Genomic DNA, 20689 nt, shown 5'->3' with positions numbered 1-20689 from the left:
AGCTATATTAAAAGAAAAATTAAACAGTTTGTAAAACAACTTATACCTCATTAAATTGCTTAACCTTAAGATGCAGTATGAAAGCTATTTACCAAACAGGAAGCCACAATGAAATAATATATATTTACTTTTGATTGATGTCTATGACCATAATAAAGGACAATGATGATTGTGAATACATATAGAAAACGTTTAAATATCAGTGGCCAACCTATAACACTGGGGTAATAATCCATAATTATGAGTAGAAACTGGAAGTCAGCACCCATATCAACATGGAAGCTTTGTTCCTCCAGCATTGCACTAATGTTCTCAAGTCACACAAGTCACTCCAAAATGCAGAGAATAAATTGCAAAAATTCAGTTGACCACTTGATGGCAATAGGTATAGCATCTTGGTCTCTTTATTTCTATCTAGTGGTCATACGAATTTTTGCAGCCCAAATATGATATTGGCAAAGAGTATTATGGACTTTAGTATTATGGTATTATTAGAAAGACAGTCTTCTACTCATCTAAAACCAATTGGTGACTGGAATTTTAGGAGGGATAATTAATGCTTATCTATTAATTAATAGAAAATTAATCTGTTAATGCTCAAGACTAAGAGAAGATATGATCAACCCACATTAAACTATAGATTTGTATCCATGCAGCCCTTAAGCTTCTTAAAACTATTTCTACCTTGCATAGGCACAACTTGACTGTACAAGTGTGACAGTATGAAAGTGATATTGTTGTTTCAAATGTAAGATTCCTTTAAGATTGTTATAAATGAACATTGAAGAAGAGTTGAACCTATGACTACGAAAGTTACATCTGAAACAATCTTGTACAGTGACAAGGTGCATGTATACTGTGCACTTATGTATAAAGTGCCCTGTAAGAAGCAATTCTTATACTTCGCTCTCTAGGTATCATTTTCTCTTGAAAGGGCCCTCAGCTGCTTGCTATTGTTGATCTAATAACATGCTTGAAGATGTGATTTATTTTTAGTTTGCTTATTTTTCTTACTATCCTGCCTTGCTTTCAAGAGTATTCAATCAACAGAAAATCACCGGAACCTCTGACTTTTCTTCTTTTGATTCTGCTGCCTTTTATTTCTTCTACCGACTCTATGCCTTAGGAGTTTCTTATAGACCTATTCCCTGAAGGTGAGTGAGGTGGAGAAGAATGGACTAAAGGACTTAAAGAAATCCTTTTTCACAGCCATGATTTATTACAAAAAGAACTGTATAGACTCTTCATCTGCTTTGTGAGGAAATGCCAGTTCATTGGATCAGCACTTGGTGAACGCGTAGATAATATCCCCCACAAGCCCCACAAGTACAAATCCACAACGGCACTTGTGTTAAGACTTGGAATTTCAAACTAAATAAGGAGAGGGAGAAGGGAAGCACCCCATATTCCCTAAAGGGGACAAAACTGTACATTGCTTTATTTCGAGACATGAGTTCTGCTGGACAGGTGATAAATGTATAACTTATAGTAACAAAAGACATTGGATGGAATAAAATAAAAATGAAATAAAGTAATACCTAAAAGACTACATACAGTATTTTTCTTCATTAAAACATCAATCTATTATTTGCAATAACCTTTTTCTGAAGCTATTGATCGCAGGGACATTGGGCACTTTAGAGCAGCGATTATTTTGACATTCACTCTCAGAAATAATATGCATTTTGCACAATCTCTTTGAATTTCTATCAGCCATTAGTAAATGATATGTTATTCAAGGATGGGAAGGTCACAAGATGCCTGCCTATTGGTCCATATCAAAATAGAAATACCTTCCAGACAAATGAACCCAGGGCTAAAACTCACTTCCATTAATTTGTATCATATAATCACGTCCCCCAAATCACTATGTCCAGAGCTCACATTTGCAAGCCCTATACATTTCTAAATAATCTGTAAATAAGACTGCGTTGGCACAAAGGCCACGAGAGAAATAGAATATTTCTTAATTCACTGGTCCTATTCTTGGTTCAAAGTCCTCTGCTTTATAAGCTCTGCTATGATGTTCAGAGTAGTTCAGAAACTTAGTGGTGTTATCGGAAAAACAGGAACTGCCTATCAAAAAGAGTGATTTTAAAATTTGAGCCTTTTCTTTGTCTCATTGTTTTCTACGGCATTCACTTACTGTAGAAGTTGTAAGAAGTTTTGTGGAAGTCTTACCATCTGGCTGTCTTAAGAACAATGCTTTCTTTTACACAAAGAATTATGTGAAGAAATTAGGAGTTTTGTATAGCGAATTAATCTCCCCAGAGCCTACCCCAAGTAGTTAATTCTAATCTACTCAGAGAGACAGTAATTTTTTGTCATTTTAAACAAAATGAACTTCCCCTGCAGATTTCATTCTGTTCTGTTGAAACAATAATGTTATATGGATTTTAAAAACCATAAAGGGACGTAGCTCAAATGTCCTGCACTAACTTTTTATTCAATTTGGCACGATGTCTCCATTTAAAATGTTCTGAATTTCCTGCAGATCCTATTATACTCTGTTTTGAAAAAGTAATGAAACCAAAACAGTCATTTTTCCCCCCAGATTAGATAATGAGAATTCAAGTCTCCAAACTTCCAAAATAACATGCTAGAGTTCAGATGAGTTGGGATGAGTTACCAAAATGAATGTTCAAGGTGGAGAATCTGGTCTTGGCCAACTTTACTTGACAGATATTCATGTTGTTACTTGTTCAGGTTAAATTCACACCTAATTTCTTATTATTTTGTGGTCTCTTTATTTACTATTTTAGCCACAGTATAGTGGGATTTAAATCATTTGCAATGAACCTCTATGTCGAATGGATCCCAGTGCTATGGTGTGCTTTTCAGTGCTGAGAACTGATAGCTGTTTGTAAAGAGGCAGCAAATAATGTTGCTACAGCATGCTTTATGCATTTTATATAAAAGCTTTAATTGCAACCAGAAGTGGGACCCCATTGTAAGACATTTTAAAACCACCCAAAGCCCAATGAGTCACCACTGTGAGCATATCTTGTTATCTCTTTCCTGAACTGCCAAGAGATCTTCAGAAGCAAGTGATGAACTAGTTAGCTTTGCCCCACATTCCAAAAATAAGATTCCGTTTCTACAGAGTAAACAACGATTTTTACCAGAGCAGCTAAGTGCTATTGCAGGAACAGGTATCTTGGTTAGATTTCTCATTGTGCCTTTTATGTAATCCAAATCCCCAAGGACAATTTGGTCACAAGGCATGGCATTTGGTTGTTTTTTAGCCAACCATTTTCCTTATGTAAAATTATATCTCTAAAAGAGTTCACAAAAGACAATTTCATAAAACAAAGGCAGAGTGGACAGAACAGCATTAGCTGCTGAAGGCCACATGGTGGAGTAGATGTTTGTAGAATCAGCTTTAAACAGTATATGATAGTTAACAAAAAATCTTCCATTTTCTCCTGTTAAATATAAACAAAGCTGTAGCAATGTCTATCTTCCTCTCATGTGCTCGTTATTCTTTGTCTTAACTTATGGGAGAACTCATGTTTACACAAAGGTGAAATTGTGTCATTTTGCAGCATGTACAACATTAGTCTGTGATCAGCAAGAAGCACCTTGATTCCATAGTTGGAACTAACAGGAAACAAAGGCATTTGTTTCTTTTTGATGCAATCAATCCTCTGGTATTAAAAAAAAGAGAGAGAGAGGCATTTAGCATAATCACAGAATAAGTACCACCAGTTAAAATTTCTCTATTCTTTGTATCAATATCTAACTCAGGAAAATTAATCTCACTTTTCAGCATCATTACTAGCTACTATGGTAAATGTGGCAAAAGAAAAATTAAATGGATCAATGGAAAGCTGAGTAGCACCCCAGAATGGGTTCCACATATAACTTAAAAGGATGGAATAGAAACAGGAACACTCAAATTCAGCATCTATAGGCAGGGATCTGAATATAAGCTTTAATGCATATACCACTGCAAGCATGTCAGAGATGCAATGAAACTGAAAACACTGCTCAATGAAGGTATATCTGCATATCTGTCAAAAAGACAAAATGGCAGCTGTGAACTTGTGATTAAAGCCACTCCCTTTTTTATGTGCATTGCAGATGAAAAGGGTTTGATCACATAGTTGCTGCCATTGTCTTGATTTTCTTGACTTCCATCTGTAAGTGCTCCTGCATAGGGTCCCAGAACCACAGGTCTCAAGACAATAACATCACATCACATCTGAGAACCACAGGTCTTAAGACAATAACCTCAAATCTAAATTAAACAAGGTGGCCTACTTTATTTCCATAATGTTAGCCTATACCTAATGAGAACACCTATACTAAATTAAATGAACAAATAAACAAACCCAGGCATTATCATATGCAAGCATTGAAATGTGTAAAAATCCACAAAAGACATAAAAACCTGTATGGCCATAGTATAGTTAGCAAACTTCACTGTTTATCTATTCATTTCCAGACTCTTTAAAGGACCACTTTAACTTGAGATCTCTACAACATATGTGCACAATTCCCTTGAAACAGGCCAATGTAGTCCTCTAAGAACTTTTTGCATGGTCTATAATAGTAGCCCCCAACCTTCTTGGCCCGAGGAACTAGTTCCATGAAGAAAGGCTTTTCTATGGATCGAAGGGAGTATGGTTTTGCATGCTGCCTGCACTCCATGGATGGGGATTTGCTCGTTTGCATGGCCTGGTTGCTGGCATGTCACAGACTGGTGCCAGACCACAGATCGGGGGTTGGTAACCCCTGGTCTATCAGACCCTCTTAGTTTCTACTACTGAATTTTGGCTGCACTAAAGACCTCAATTAATCATGCTATTATTCTGTCTCAGTTCCACTCCTATCTTTCCAACTATCATTCCAACAAGTACACAAAATACTTGTTGTTCCTTCCAATGTTCTTCCCCACTGCCTTCCTCCTAAATTGTTGTCCCTTAAATTTCCCCCTAAATCTGTCTGTTTGTCCCCTTTTCGTGACTACTGCTTCTTACGATGACTGCCATGTTTCCTGTTCCAGACTAATTTCTTGATCAGGACCTCAGAATAAATATGACTTCCAGAATGTACACAGGATTCCAGAATCATTGTAGAATGAGTAGAAATTAATAACTTGCTGGGGGAGGGCTGGAGATTCAAAATCTTTTCATCCCATCCTACTTCAACTGCCTCCATCCTTTCAATTTATTATTCCCTTTTCTTGAAGTGGGAGAAAGTTTTTCTCTGCATTGGTGTATGTTTGTAACAGTTTCCTTCTTTGCTTTTTTTTGTGATCAGTTGCATCATCTTACAAGTTACTACCATGATGTTCCACAAATTGTAAGCAATTATAATGGAAGCTCATGTAATTAAGTACGATGCTATGATGACCTATCAGACGTCTGAGCCTCTTTAGTACATAATACAGAAGAGGCTTGTTGAGGATATATTCCAATTTTCAGTGGATGGTTAAATTATTACCAAGTAAATGAAACTTCCTAATCTGGGCCATGTAGACTAACACATTTTGTGAAACCTTTACTGAAGGCAAAAGATGTGTGCTTAGAGTGCTAATGAAAATTTTGAATGACAGAAAATGACTAGATCAAATTAATAGATGGATCAATTAAGCCTCTTTGTAGGGCAGAGATGCAAACACAGTTGCCACTCACAGAATCCTTGAGCACAGACCCTAGAGACTCCTCAAAGTCACTAGTACATGTAATTTTTAATGAGACAAAAGGGGAAAAGTATAAGTCAGGTATGAATTGTTATATTAAATCCAACAACCATAGTAGAGATACTCCAACTGCACCCAACCCAATTTAGGGCCTAGAATATTTTGTCAAATGTCTGGAATGTATTCAGCAATGTAATTTGGAACCAAATATTATCAGTAGTCAGGGATTAAGTGAAGAAAACCTTCCAGCCATTCAGTTTGATTTCTTTTATTTGTTTAACTTCCCTATGAACTGTCAAGTTGATCCCAATAAGATGCTTCGATTCACTTTAATTGGCTAGCAATGTCTGTCAGGAGGAGGGCTTTTGCTAAATGTCAAGCTTTAGGGTGTCCTATAGTCTAGGCAGCATTTCTATTTTAATTTTTGTATCATTGAAGAAACTATCCCATGCCCGATGCTGAATCGGCTGACATAGGATGCTTAAAGAATATTTATCTGAGTAGCTGCAGTCCTCTAGGGGTTTGTGGGTTCTGTGCAGTTCATTAGCTTTCCTAGTTCTGCACTCTTCTGGGCAGAGAACCCTGACATTGTTCCTAGAATCAGTTGAAGCCACCGCCCCCAGCTTAGGCGTCCCAACCTGAGTGCTCTTGTCCCCACCGGAACCACTTTGGCTTTTCCTTTCCACATCCGGGGCAACCTTGATTATATATATAAACAAAGAATCTCACAGTTCAATCCAAACAGTAATTATAAAACAGACATGGACAGAAGCATCCCACATTTGTTAAGAATAAGAAGAAGGGTGCCCTCTTTTGGAGTTTTGAATAACTGTGGAACAACTACAACATTGACTCCCCCCCCCTATTTTGATAGGCTTCACAAGACAGCCCTAGACCACGATATGATAGCAACATGTTATCTGACAGTGTGTCATTGTAAAAGGACAGTGAACTCTGAGCCTCACTTAATAACCAAACCTAGATTCTAATTTTCAAAAATCTCCAAAACAAGAGGACATTTCTTGCTAGCCACTCATTAACTCATCTGCTCATTTCTTAAACCTTTTCCACCAGATATTGTCCTGATACACACACTCACGCACAACCACTTCTTCATATCAATCCAGATTTGTTTGTTTGTTTGTTTGTTTTATTGGATTTATATGCCACCCTTCTCCCAAAGGACTCAGGGCAGCGTACAACATTAAAAAACACATATCAGATTTGACAAATACAAAGATATGATAAGACAAGCAGGAGCTATATAGAACAGGGATTTCTCCCATCACCTTTCCACTTTCCCCTGGATTCAAACACACAGATTAGAAGCAATTAAAATGGATTCCTATGTTTTACTGAACTTACAGTTTGTGGACTAGAAGATTAAAGAATGTAATCGAATACACAACATCCCAGAAACCAATGCCCAGAGGCTCATGAAGAATGTAGTTCTACCAAATACTGCCAGAAAGGTCTGTAGGAAAAGCCAATAGAAGGGTGCCTCAGAACTTGAATGCTTCAAAACTAGTTGAATTTGGTACTCAATGCATTTCGATGTGAAAACGTTGTTCCTGTACTTGTCGTTTGCTTGATAGTCAATGCACTGCGATAGGAAAAGAGGACAGCCATGGAGAATGGATGAGAAGTTGGCCATGCCAGGAAGATTGCTGCAAAAGGAAGAGTGGGACAGCTGCAGAGGGTGGACAGGAAGTCGGTCATGATGGAAAGGGTGCTGGCATAAGAAAAGGGATAGGCAGGAAGTCCTTCCCAGCTGAAACAAAGGGTCAGGTGGTAAGTCATGTGGTTCATTGACACTCATCATTTTTAGTACTCATCGTGCCTCCCAGAACCAATTAAAGATGAGTACCAATGTATCACTGTACTCTATTACAAAAGGTTAGAAAATCACAACATGACTCTGTGTTGGGAGTTTGACAAGGAGGCCCAATCTCATCTCTTCAAATTAGTTAGTAGGAGAGAATCAAAGAAAAAAAAAGTAATTAATAAATCAGCAAAGATGAATTGTAACTTCAGCCCATCAGTAGTGACAGTTTATTCAAGGACAGACCCAGATACTATTTTTATAGTCCACTTCAGACTGCATCTATGTCAAAGGAGAATGAGGATTTAAATAATTCATATGGAGGCACTCCTGCATTCAAATAACTATTAATTTAATGTTACAAGGAAAACTTATCTACATTAATAAATGTCTTTTAGTTTCATAGCTGAGTATACAATGGTGAGCCTTTTTCACCATAGAATTTGTATATGTGCACGAGGAATGTAAATGTTTTAACACAAAATTTACAGATCATAGCAGCATTCATTTCTGGGATGTTTTCTTGCATACTTGTTGGACATTAGCATCCACAATATTTTCTAAAATCCAAATAGCTTTCGTATGAATACAGATCCCATGATTGTTTTTCTGAAGAAAAAAAAGAAAAAAGCTGAGCTAATATAAGCACAACAGAGATGTGAACCAGAAAATATCCAATTCTAATTTGCAGCTTCATCTAAAGTGTTAATTCCATTCAAATCTGAAATTTAATTTGAAGAGTTCCATCCAATTGGAAATGGCAACTGGAAGCAAAAATACAATTCAACAAAAGACTGCGAGCACATTTGCAAACTCCAGCTATATACTACTAAAACTTGCATGTCTGTTTGTCTGCTAATAAGCTTTAATTGGGTGAAACAGTGCATCATACAGCAACAATGTTTGAACTAAGATTCCTTGATAGGCTAACTTACAGAACGAGTCCAAAATCTGGAGCCAATTACTCTTGTAAGATTGAAATTTTTAAAAGTTCAAATTTCAACCAGCCATATTTTTATATGATTGTTTTTTTTTTAACACTGCCTGACAACTTCCTATAAGTCAATAGGGAAACTGGCAGGAACATGATGATCAAGTTTAGACCATCATTGCAGAGGCTCCCTGCCAGCTTCCCACATGTAAAGTCAATGGGGAAGCCAGCAGGAAGTTGCAAGTCCATGGCCAGGAGGCAGTTATGTGGCTTCTACCAAGTGAGGCAGAGTGAGTGAGAAGGGTGATGAAAGTTAGGGAAGATGCGAAAGGAAACAGCACAGGGTGGGGAAGGTGCAGGACAATGTTACAAGAGGTGGGTACACAGGGATGCACGGGGGGGGGGGGTCATGTGGCACGAGCACAGAGCGACAGGAGACACTTGCTTGAGCAACTTGAAAACTTCCCTGCCAGCTTCCCCATCAACTTCCTCACTCCAAGCAGAATCAGTAGGGAAGGGAAACAGGAAGTCAGAAATTGCTCCCACTTCCACTGCTTATTTGCTCATTCATGGTCGCCTCGAACTATGAGACAAGTGGCATATAAATGTAAACAACCACAAACACTTTTCCATAGTAAGGTTCATAGCTTTACAATATCACAATTTTTCTTGCTTTATTTTATTTCACAAGGAGAAACTTTTGACGGAAATGCTATCACTGTTTTTCATATTTCCAGTCAAACATAGAATGGAATCCCACAAGAGGCAGTATATGTTTTAAAATGTGGAACACATTGCACATTGATCTGGCTTCAAAAATATGGAGAATAATTCTAAAATGTTTTACCAAACAAATAAAATAATACTACTTCTATAGGAAGTAGTTTGTAATTATCAAGTCAGTCATTTAAGAATATTATATTATACCAGCATAGGGACTCAGTGGCTAAGATGCTGAGCTTGTTGATCAGAAAAGGTCAGCAGTTCGGCGGTTCAAATCCCTAGCACCGCATAATGGAGTGAGCTCCTGTTACTTGTCCCAGCTTCTGCCAACCTAGCAGCTCGAAAGCACGTAAAAAATGCAAGTAGAAAAATAGGAACCACATTTGGTGGGAAGGTAACAGCATTCCATGCACCTTCGGCATTTAGTCATGCCGGTTACATGACCATGGAGACATCTTCAGACAGCTCTGGCTCTTCAGCTTTGAAACCGAGATAAGCAGTGCCCCCTAGAGTTGGGAACATATGTGCAAGGGGAACCTTTATCTCTATTTTACCTTATTATACCAGCATATAACATACTTTAAATGACTGAAAGACTATTTGATATCTAAAATGCTTTTAATGGGTAAATCAATAGATCCAACCCAGCTATCATATTCTGGATAGCGGAATAATTACTGTGAATGTATAGTCAATCTTAAGTTCTGTATTTGTTCTACTGTAAAAATCAGGGTAACATTAACATTGTTAGGTAAAAGGGGTAATGCTAAAAATTACAGTATAGGGTTGTAAAAACTTTGAAACTTGAAACTTGACCTCCAATCCACAGAAATTTCTTCATGGTCTAATATGCTTCTCCGTGTCTTCTAACAGCAAGAAGAAGTGGTTTTATTGTTTCACATCATTTTGTTTCTAAATAGTTCTCCAGTTGTTCTAATATCTTCCACCCTCCAGAAGAGGCTTTTCTGGAGCTTTGAGGTTACATCAAAGAAAATCCTCTCACATCTTTGTCTCAGTGAAAATAACTTTATTAAGTCTATGACCTGATACCCATTTCAAACACATCCAAGCTGCCCTATCTTCTTTATCAGATTATAATGAACTGAAAGACATCTGTTATTCACACTGTCACTTTTGGAGACAATACTCCAGATTGCAGACAGGAAAATTCAAGCTTATTAGAAAAAAATGCTCTGCTCTCTTGAGTTAAGACCCACATTTTTCAAATAATATGTAAGAGTGGCTTACAAAAATGGCTGGTTAGCAGTCATATTCCAAAGGACTGAATGGTCCAACTGAATGCCAGGTGATGAAACATTATTAAACAAGAAGACAGCCTCTCGGAAAGCTGCATGTGTAATCACAGTTTGCTTAAGGGTGAACCTCATTAACAGCATCTCTGATTAGGCTGCCAGGACTCTCCCAGTTGGAATTTTTCAAAACTGCAGCTGCACGGACAGATTTTAGCCCTTCCATTTTGGAATTAGCAGATAAAAAGGAGAGATAAAATTAGAATGGAGTTTGTTTGTTTCAAAGAATAGATAGCAGGTATGATGCAGGCTAAAGCCCAAATAAACCACAAGGAACCTAAAATGCATCCAAATATGCCTCCATTTGAGAAGACATGCTGTTCTGGTGTGACACAATCCATATTCTTCCTATGTCAACATTTTTGTCTCCAGAGTAGAAGCTAATTTGGTAAATTTATAACAGAAGTTGGCCCGGTAATATGCCAGTTTATTGCATTGTTGCAAAGCTATTTCCCTAACCATCACTCCAGGCTGTTTTGCAATATGAATATCCCACAATGATTATTATGGGGTAAGTATTTAATTAGCACTGAAACATGACAGAAGGAAGAAGAGTGGACAGCTCACATGAAACAGAAAGGGAAGGCTAAGACAAATAGTCTTCCTTGTTTTCAAATCAGTGATCAATATGAAATAAGGGGAAAGTTTAATTTATTTTACAATAGATTAAAAAAAGTAGAAATCCTGCCTGTAAGTTTGATTCAAAGCACTCTGGATAAAATAGGTTATTTATCTGTATCATGGAAGTGTGAAGCAAAATGAGGATATAATTAAGGGAGATGGATAACCAATGGTATAACAGTCACCATTATTAACATTATTCAGCAATTGATCATTGCTCCTCAAAGTTATGGGTGGAACTAAATTCTGAAATATCGCTATAAAGAGAGACCTTTCACAGGCTCTCCATTATGGTAATTCATATGTGGTTGGGGAACTGGGACTATTCATAAATTCCTATCTAATCTGTGAGTGTCTCACACTTTTATCAAAGTCTGGCAACATATTTGCTTTGTTGCGGTACTTTCTTTGCTGTCTGTTCACGATAACTCAAATCATAGAGATTTCCATAGCAAATTGGATTAAAATGCTGTTTATGCAAGCAAAGACTTGGACTGTGAAGGAGATTTTCTCAACGATGCTGCTAAGTTATTATTTTTTTAAAAAAAATCCCTTCTCAGGCAGGTTACTATGAGCTCTTCCCTGTATATAATATTATGTGACAGGTGACGTGCCCATTTAATCACCAGATGTCAAGCTTGACTTGAGTGATATTAACTTTTTAACCCAACTTTCAATATCTAGTTTCCCACCTAGAGAACATGTTATTCTGTCTCTTCACTGATATACTCTTATTTTTATCTTGGGACATAATGTTTTCATATTATTTTCTAAATAATTGTAAAGGGTGAAGCTGGGAGGGTAAGAACCAGTAATATGTACACCAGGCAGAAACTTTATGTAAACCTGGCTTTTGGAAAAGAACAGCCAAAAGGTCCATTGATTCAAAAGGATGAGAAGAAGAGGTCTGTTCATGATACATAAGGCATGGTTGTTTTATGGTTTTGCAAAAGGTAGATGTTCTGCCTTCTATATGTGACTAGCCTCGACGAGTGTGTGAAACTTCTGTTCATGCTTCATGTGAAATAAGAAAGTTCAGATAGTCCTCAAGTTACAACAGTTCATTTAGTGAATGTTCAAAGTTACAACGGCACTGAAAAAAAGTGACTTATGATCATTTTTCACACTTATAACCATTGCATCATCACCCTAGTTTCGTGATCAAAATTCAGATGCTTGATAATTGACTCATATTTATGACAGCTGCTTTGAACCTAGGCTATGTGAACACCTTTTGCGATCTTCTGGCGAGCAAAGTCAATGGGAAAGCCAGATTCGCTTAACAACTGTGTTACTAACTGCAGTGATTTGCTTAACAATTATAGCAAGAAAAGTCGTAAAATGAGGCAAAATTCACTTAACAAATGTTTCATTTAGCAATAGAAATGTTGGGCTTGCACACCAAGGACTCCCTATAATACAGAATTGATAAAAAGGTTATTTACTTTTGGTTGTAATGATGAGGGAGTTATAAAACAAAGGTTTAGTTAGATACAAGTATAATGTTAAAATGGGCCAAGCATAAAGAGTTTGACATAATTAATCAATCAAAGTGGCTTTCAGAGTGCTTGAGTCTTTTTGTTACAGTGGGGAAAAGGTTGTCTCCTTTTCTCCTTTCTTATTTACCATAGAGATGGCTGTCTCTATGGTAAATGATTAATTATACATAGCATAATTCTCATTAAGTTTCCAAAGAATTGCAACTGTAGCTTGAAATGCCATGAACTGATGCATTGTTTTGTTTCTATGAGGTTGAAGAAACGAGAGATGGAGGAATCCTCAGCCTCTAGGTACAATTAAGCAAGGTACCCTCTTCACAAAAATTGAGAAATCAATCTCATTTTTTCCTCTAAAACTGTAGAAAATTATCTTCACTTTCAGGAAGGATGAGGAAGACACACGTAAAAACACAGGTGCATATTTTGTTTCACATTTAGACTACCAATTTTACCTTAATCTTGGAAATGTTTCATCTGGTCTGAATAACTTTTCCTGACTTTGTAGAAACAGTTACCTAATGGCAGGGAAGAACTTTTTGAAGCTGGGACCATTGTTTTTGTTTATGGCAGGAAGATATGCCAATATGCAGAGACCTGATTAAGTAGATTAATCTGTTTCTGGGATGTTCTTCAGAGGCAGATAGAGGGAATGAAACTGAAGAGCACAAATTAACTGCCCCTCTAGTTCCTTGTTCTAATCAATGAACCCCAAGAGCTTGAGGGCTCTTGAAAGTCTCTTTTTTCTGATGTAGTTAAATGAGTCCTGTTTCTCAGTGTGACTTCTCTAATACTATCAGTGGCTTCCCAGTGATTCCAAGCAATGTCTCTGTGTCCTGGCTGCACTACAAAGTCATTCAAAAATTAATTGGATGGCATGAAAGTTACAGAAGAAAGAATAGGGGATGGTGAAGATTTTGTTATGAAAAGACTTCTGACAAAAGACTTTAATGATATCTCTAATCCAAAGAAAGTGGCAATAAAGATGTTCTGAAGCATATTTGACAAATTATGATCGCATTTGTTCTTCAAACCATGTCAATCCTTCTATTTATTTTGCCTCCACTTTAAGTTAAGTCGTTTTTCACTTTCTACTTTATAAGCTATTCTAGAAATCACAAGGGAACATTTAATAGGTTTTATTTTGAAAATGATTTATAAATGGTTCTGTTATTTCATTACTTCAAGTAAGCATCTGTAAATTTTGTTTTCTTTTAAAAAGACTGAGGCAATAAGCACAAGCAAACAGGTTTTTCAGTGTTTGGTATGCATTTAATTTGTTCTTGATTTAAGCTCATTTTAGATGTGCAATACAATTGTCATGACATGGAATTCATAACCGCCAAACTGCTCTAGTCAAATCTGTTTATTTATGATAGCACTGGTCTATCTTTTTAGTAAAAAGAAAAGAAAGAACTGCCAGCGCCAAGAAACTGAAATAAAACCCTTTCAATGAAATTTTCATGCCAACCATGCATCCTGAAACTGTTAATACTGGCAGACTGACTGGTAGATAGAAAAGTGGGTACGAAGTGGCTTAACAATAATTGAGTCCTTGATTATAGAAACAAGATCCAGGCCAAGTGAATTTCAGTTTCATCTCATCTGAGAAGACAAGTGGAAGACGATACTGGACGATGCTGGAGAAGGCACAAGGAGACCCATTCATAAACCATTTTTTTTCCTGAATGATTTTTCTTTGAGAATTTGGCATGTTCAAAGATTTATGTTTTGTATAAAGTAACTACCCAAATCTTCTTTTTATATCTTCTGCTATTATTGTATAATCTGTGCAGATTGAATTGTAGGCACTTAAGAGTAAAAGAGGAGCCTCTTAGTAAACAGGGCATCTATCTATCTATCTATCTATCTATCTATCTATCTATCTATCTATCTATCTATCTATCTATCTATCTATCTATCTATCTACCTACCTACCTACCTACCTACCTACCTACCTACCTACCTATTGTATTTATCTATCCATCCATCTATCTATCTATCTATTATCTGCCTTTCTGTCTATCTATCATCTATCATCTGTCTGTCTGTCTGTCTCTGCCTCTATCATCTATCATCTATCATCAATCATCTATCATCATCTATCATCTATCATCTATCATCTATCATCTATCATCTATCATCTATCATCTATCATCTATCATCTATCATCTATCATCTATCATCTATCAATCATCTATCATCTATCGATCTATCGATCTATCGATCTATCGATCTATCTATCGAGCTATCGAGCTATTGAGCTATCGAGCTATCGAGCTATCTATTTGCCGTCTATTATCTGTCTATCTTTCTGTCTATCTAGCTAATCTATCATCTGTCTGTCTGACTGACTTTCTGTCTATCTCTATCTATCTATCTATCTATCTATCTATCTATCTATCTATCTATCTATCTATCTCTCCATCCATCCATCCATCCATCCATCCATCCATCTATACTGCCAGATTGTTCCAGTCTGAATTATTTTCTATATTAATAAACCAATATAATATATATCTCAAAGTATTAAGAACAACCAATTTCCTGTAATAGTAAGTAACAATTATAAAAACAATCCTAATGAATGTGTGCCTATGAAACGATGGCAATCAGTGGATGTGAGTCCAAACTTCCAAAGGTGTGTGTGTGTGTGTGTGTGTGTAATTGAACAACTCTTTGCTATGCTCTAGAATAATATCCACCCAGAGGACTCACCAAATGCTGGGACATTTACTAATGCTGTTCCTTTCCTAGGACTGGGCTTTAACTCTCACTGCAAGTTTAACCAGATTATTTGTTTTCTATAGGAACATTTGGAAGTTATTCAAAGCAAAAATATCCTACATTTTTATTCCAACTGGGAGCTGGATTATAACTGAATAAGTACACATTAATTTGCTTAACATTTTATTTACACGGTTCCTTTGTTGTGAGGGTGAAAAAGATACAAAATGCTTCCTCCATATTTGTTGTCATAAAAATATCATATTGAAAGAGCATTCCTATATGACATTCATCTCAATTGATTTGTGGCCACGTTCAAAAGTATCTCTTTAGTTTAAGTCTGCCCCTTTTTATGGCATGGTTGGAGTTAAATCATTCTTAAGCTCAGTACTTTTTTCACTTGCTTATAAAGGTGATCATAAACTAAATTATGGCTTGCCATAAATATGTTTGTAAAGTTAAGAAAGGTCTTGGAACAATAATAAGGAAAACAGTACCTGCTAAAAGTGATCATCCAACAAGAGATTATATTTAAGGTCTAAGAAATAAATAAAAGTCAAACTATTTTTTGCTTTTTTTTCAAGAATTTACCTGCAAGATTAAAGAAATTGACATGAAGATCATTGACCTTCTGGCAATTTAGTTATTTTAGTTATTTATTGTGTTAATTATTTGTTTTCTGCTCACTGTCCATTTACTATTAAATGGTTCTTCCCCCCTCCCCCTATAATCACATACTTCCAGCATAATCGTAATATTTGAAAATGAGAAAGGGGAAATGAGAAAAAAATAGCAGCAGAGAGAAAAGTAAAGCAAGTATTATCTGAAATTAACTATCGCTTTTCCTCTTTAAAATAAAATACTTTATGCTTTAATCATCATATCCATGCTAACCTGTATTTAGACACCACTCCAAAGAAACAATTAGGAGTGAAATGGTGGCCTAGTGGTGAAGACACTTGCCACCCACTCAGAAGGTTGGGAGTTTAACACCAAGTAGTAGATGTTTCCTAGGGTGCAAAGAAAATATTGGCTGTGAATTCCTGTAGGCATCAGGAAGGGCATCCAGCCAGTAAATACTCAGCTCCATCCAATTGACCTGACTCTTCTCCAAATAGGGACTAGGGAGTCATAAAAAGGGAGGCTCTTTTTTTCAAAAGAAAGAATTAAAAAGCTAAGATAGAAACAAAAAGGCCAGAACACATCCTCTCCTGTAGCCAATACCCACATAAACAGGGAATCAACACCAGACAAACAATCAAGCAGAAAACAATACCCTAGTCAAGGAACTACCAAGGAGAAAATCAAACGCCCATCAACACTGTAGCTGCTGTATATAAACAAGGAGCAAACAGCATACTCACCAGCACTGATGTTATCTAGTTGTGTAATGAAACATTTACAAGTAAACAACTAACTCAGAGACCATCAAGAACTCCCCAGTTCAGCTCTGAACTACATATATTCTCTTCTGTTTCAATTGTTATCTGTCTCTAAGGTTGGGTGTTCCTCAGCTTAGGGTGGCACAGACTTTCCAGATGGTGGTCTAAATGGGGGGGGGATCAATGTGCATAAAAATAAGGTCCATAATTATTCAATCTTATAAGTAGCCTCCATAACTAGCGGCCACCCTCTACCAATACAAAACAGTACAAGAGGAACCAGGGTAGTACACTCATTCCTGCTTCTCCTGAATGTGAATGAACTATTTCTTTTCTTATATGGCATAAAGAAGGCTTTAGTAAATTAATTTTCTTTTTCCACTTCCAATCAGTTAGAGAGAGAGCTCATGATTTTATGTGTAAGTGGAATTTCTCATCTCTGTTGGGGTTAGACTACAACTGCTTTGAGGGAACTCAACAGCAGTGGAATTAAAAATGCGAAAATACAGTCAAGCGGAAATCAAAAGCATTGAAAATTTGGATAAATGAACTCCAAAATGCAAACAAGGCTGTTTGAAATTTCAGATTTTTGTGTGATAGCTTTTAATGCTTCAAGTAAAAATATTGTTGCTATTGCATTTGGCAGCATATCTAGCAAAATGGCAAACTCCCTATTTAAAGAGCCTGCATTATGAAAAGAGATTATTAAATCACACCAATACCTTAATCAGAATGCAAAAACATTCTGAAAGGCATTTCAAAAGTTGAAAGCAACTGTTGGAAAGATCAATGAAAGCCAAGAAGAGAGTCTAAAAACATGTGCAGTATTCAAATAGAATAAATGTTTCATAAAAAGCAATCATTATGTTGTGGGTATGACATTTGCAGTTTTCCATCAATTTGAATACGGTGGCAATAGAAACCTGGACTGGTAGTGTGCAAGCTTGTAGCTCCAGAACTCACCCAGAAATGGTGGGGGAATGGACAATGTGATACTTTTACATACAGGGAGTTTAAGGGGGTTTAAAGGTTGAAATGAGTTTTTAAGCCTTGTTGTTAGTTGCAAAGTCATGTCCGATCCATCGGAATCCAATGGAAAACATTCCTCCAGGTCTTCCTGTCCTCTACCATCCTCTGGAGTCTATTTAAGCTCACGCCTACTGCTTCGGTGACTCCATCCAGCCACCTCATTCTCTGACATCCCCTTCTTCTTTTGTCCTCAATCTTTCCCACCATTAGGCTCTTCTCCAGTAAGTCCTTCCTTCTCATTGGTGGCCAAAGTATTTGAGTTTCATCTTCAGGATCTGGATTTTAAATTCTGCTTTTTAAGCCTTGCAAGAGTTCATTTCACATTTCATCCTTTGAAAACTCTTAACCCCTGCTCCCAAAACTGGTCCTAGTCCTGCCTATTTTATGGATGTAGGCTTCAAAATGCTACCCTAAATGAAGTACAACATTCAAATTGACAGATTTCTTTTTGTACCTCCTTAGAAGACTGGATGCATTTGTTAGAGGAAGATATAATTGGTGCCAGGTTTGAACTAGTGTTCAGCAAGAAGAAAATGTATCTCCCTTGCCTTCCCCTTGAGCTTTGAAAACACAAAGGCTATTATTCATCAAACCATTTCTTGATTAGAATTTGACCAAAGGTCTTCCCAAGCAGTAATCAGGAACAAAACTACTTAAATGGAAAATAGGTAGATTTATCTTTTTAAGTGTACCATGTTTCATTCATAGGGAAATAATGGCAGATATTAACCAAGAAGTATGAATTCAATTATTTCACATTATGATTCCTTTCACAGTCTGCTCTGGAGACGAATAACAGGCTATTTAGTGTTTTCAGATCAATGTTATTACATGGTGAAGGACGAAGCAATCACACTAAAACTAGCCACCACATGACTCCTACACAGCTTACCACTACCCGAAAATTGCCCAGCCTTTATCACAAACTAGATTGAATTAGTTATGTTTCTACCTAAAGCAAAGCATTATTTAATACTCAAAGCATTTTTAACACTGCTAAAGAGATTCCGATTCAGTTGATATCCCAAAACATCAGTTTTTGTGGCTACAGTGTGGACACACAAACATACACACACACACACTATTGATTGGTAGAGTGCTCTGTGTAAGAGAATTTGTCACATCAATAGCAACTGAAAAATACTCAGGAGCTGTAATGTGGTTTAAATGAGTAGTTACTGCATCAATGTAAAAAGCATTTTCCATGTTAGGTGGTTGGAATCCTTTTGCAACCTATACTTGTTTTATGATAAAGAATGACAAATATTTTACAATTTTTTTTTTAAGCAATGGCTTAAAATGGTTTAAAAGTACCTTAAACATAGTAAAATCCCCGGTGAAAGCAGACATAACATATAAGTAAAAATCATTCCTACACACATAGATTATTTGGATTTATAATAATTTTCAACCAAAATCTAGTTAACCTGGGAGCAGAGTTGAATAAAAAGCCCTGGTTAATATTCCTTTGTTTAGTAATAATTTTTGAAGGGGATGAATTAAAAGAAAAGATGCTTATTCTAAGTATGATTTTCCAAATGATGACATAGACCAAAATTGAGTAAATATGGGTACCTTAGTCTTTCTATGTCGAAAGTGTCAGATAATTTCTTACAGTTTATAAAGAAACTACCTATGTCTCTTATTAAGTCTACCATCTCATGAAAAAGGCACATACTCTGCCATAGCTTCCAAAAAGCATTGTATTGCTTTGTTAGTTTTTGTAACAGAGTAATAGCGTTGGAAGGGACTTTGGAGGCCTTCCAGTCCAACCCATTGTTCAAGCAGGAAACCCTATACCATTTCAGACAAATCATTGTCCAATCTCTTCTTTGAAAACTACCGTATTGAAGTATCCACAACTTCTGCAGGCAAGTCATTCACTGATTAATTATTCTAATTCTCAGGAAATTTATCCCTAGTTCTAGGTTGCTTCTCTCCTTGAGTAGCTTCTTGTTCCTGTCTTCAGATGCTTTGGAGAAAAGGTTGAGTCCCTCTTCCTTGTGGCATCCCTTAGATATTGGAACACTCCTATCATGCCGCTCCTAGCCCTTCTTTTAATTAAACTAGACATACCCAATTCCTACAATCGTTCTTCATATATTTTAGCCTCCAGTCTCCTAATCATCTTTGCTGTTCTTCTCTGTCCTCTTTCAAGAGTCTCAACATCTTTTTATATCGTGACAACCAAAACTGGATGCAGTACTCCAAGTGTGATCTTACCAATTCATTATAAGGTGGTATTAATACTTCATGTGATATTGATTCTATCCCTCTCTTAATGATAGAGGGAAAGAGATAAAGGCTATATCTCTTTCCCTTATTCTTTCACTAAAAGAAAAGAAAATATCTGTTTAGATAGATATACTTTTTGTTGTTTTGTAGTGTGTTTAATGTATTTTATGTTTTTACTTGTGTTTTAATTTTATCATTTAACCAGTTCTATGACTAATATGGTCAAGGTTTATTGTGAAATAGTTGGAAGACACCAGCTTGAGAAATCTGGTTTGGAAATACAACCACAAATTTGTTATGTTCACAGTTTGTTGGTTACAGTATCCCTGGATTGTCCTATCAATCCCACTAGATCCAAGGTGATCTCATTGTCAGAACATAATTTATGCAACCTTAGTGTGAGAATAATATCCTAATAACTCTAGCACTGGTTTCCAAAAGACTCTTTATATGAGAAAGCAAACAAGAGTTTTCTCTGTATATAGATTTCTTATTTGAAAATAGACTACTCACCAGAATTCTTGTATTGCACCTTAATTTCTTCCAATAAATATTAGTAATCTAAGCCCAAAAAGACATGTTCTCTGTACAGGCAGTCCTATACCCACAACCACAATTGAGCCCAAAATTTATGTTGCTGAGTAAGAAATTTTGTTAAGTGAGCTGTGCCCCATTTTACGACTGTTCTCACCAGATTTGTTAAATGAATCTTAACAGTTATTAAATTAGTAACATGGTTTGGCTTCCCCATTGACTTTGCTTGTCA

The 20689-nt window shown here is 36.5% G+C and overlaps 1 protein-coding gene across 2 annotated transcripts in view; it reads right to left on the bottom strand.

Moving 5' to 3' along the window:
• BEND5 (BEN domain containing 5) overlaps window positions 1-20689 on the bottom strand; it is a 918531-nt gene that overhangs the window by 191734 nt on the left and 706108 nt on the right. The gene's annotated exons all lie outside the window — the stretch shown is intronic.

The sequence above is a fragment of the Natrix helvetica genome, assembly GCF_964273705.1.
Source record: "Natrix helvetica genome assembly, chromosome: 3".
NCBI lineage: Eukaryota > Metazoa > Chordata > Lepidosauria > Squamata > Natricidae > Natrix > Natrix helvetica.
Note: the sequence above shows the minus strand (reverse complement) of the source record. Positions and strands in the feature narration are given on the sequence as shown.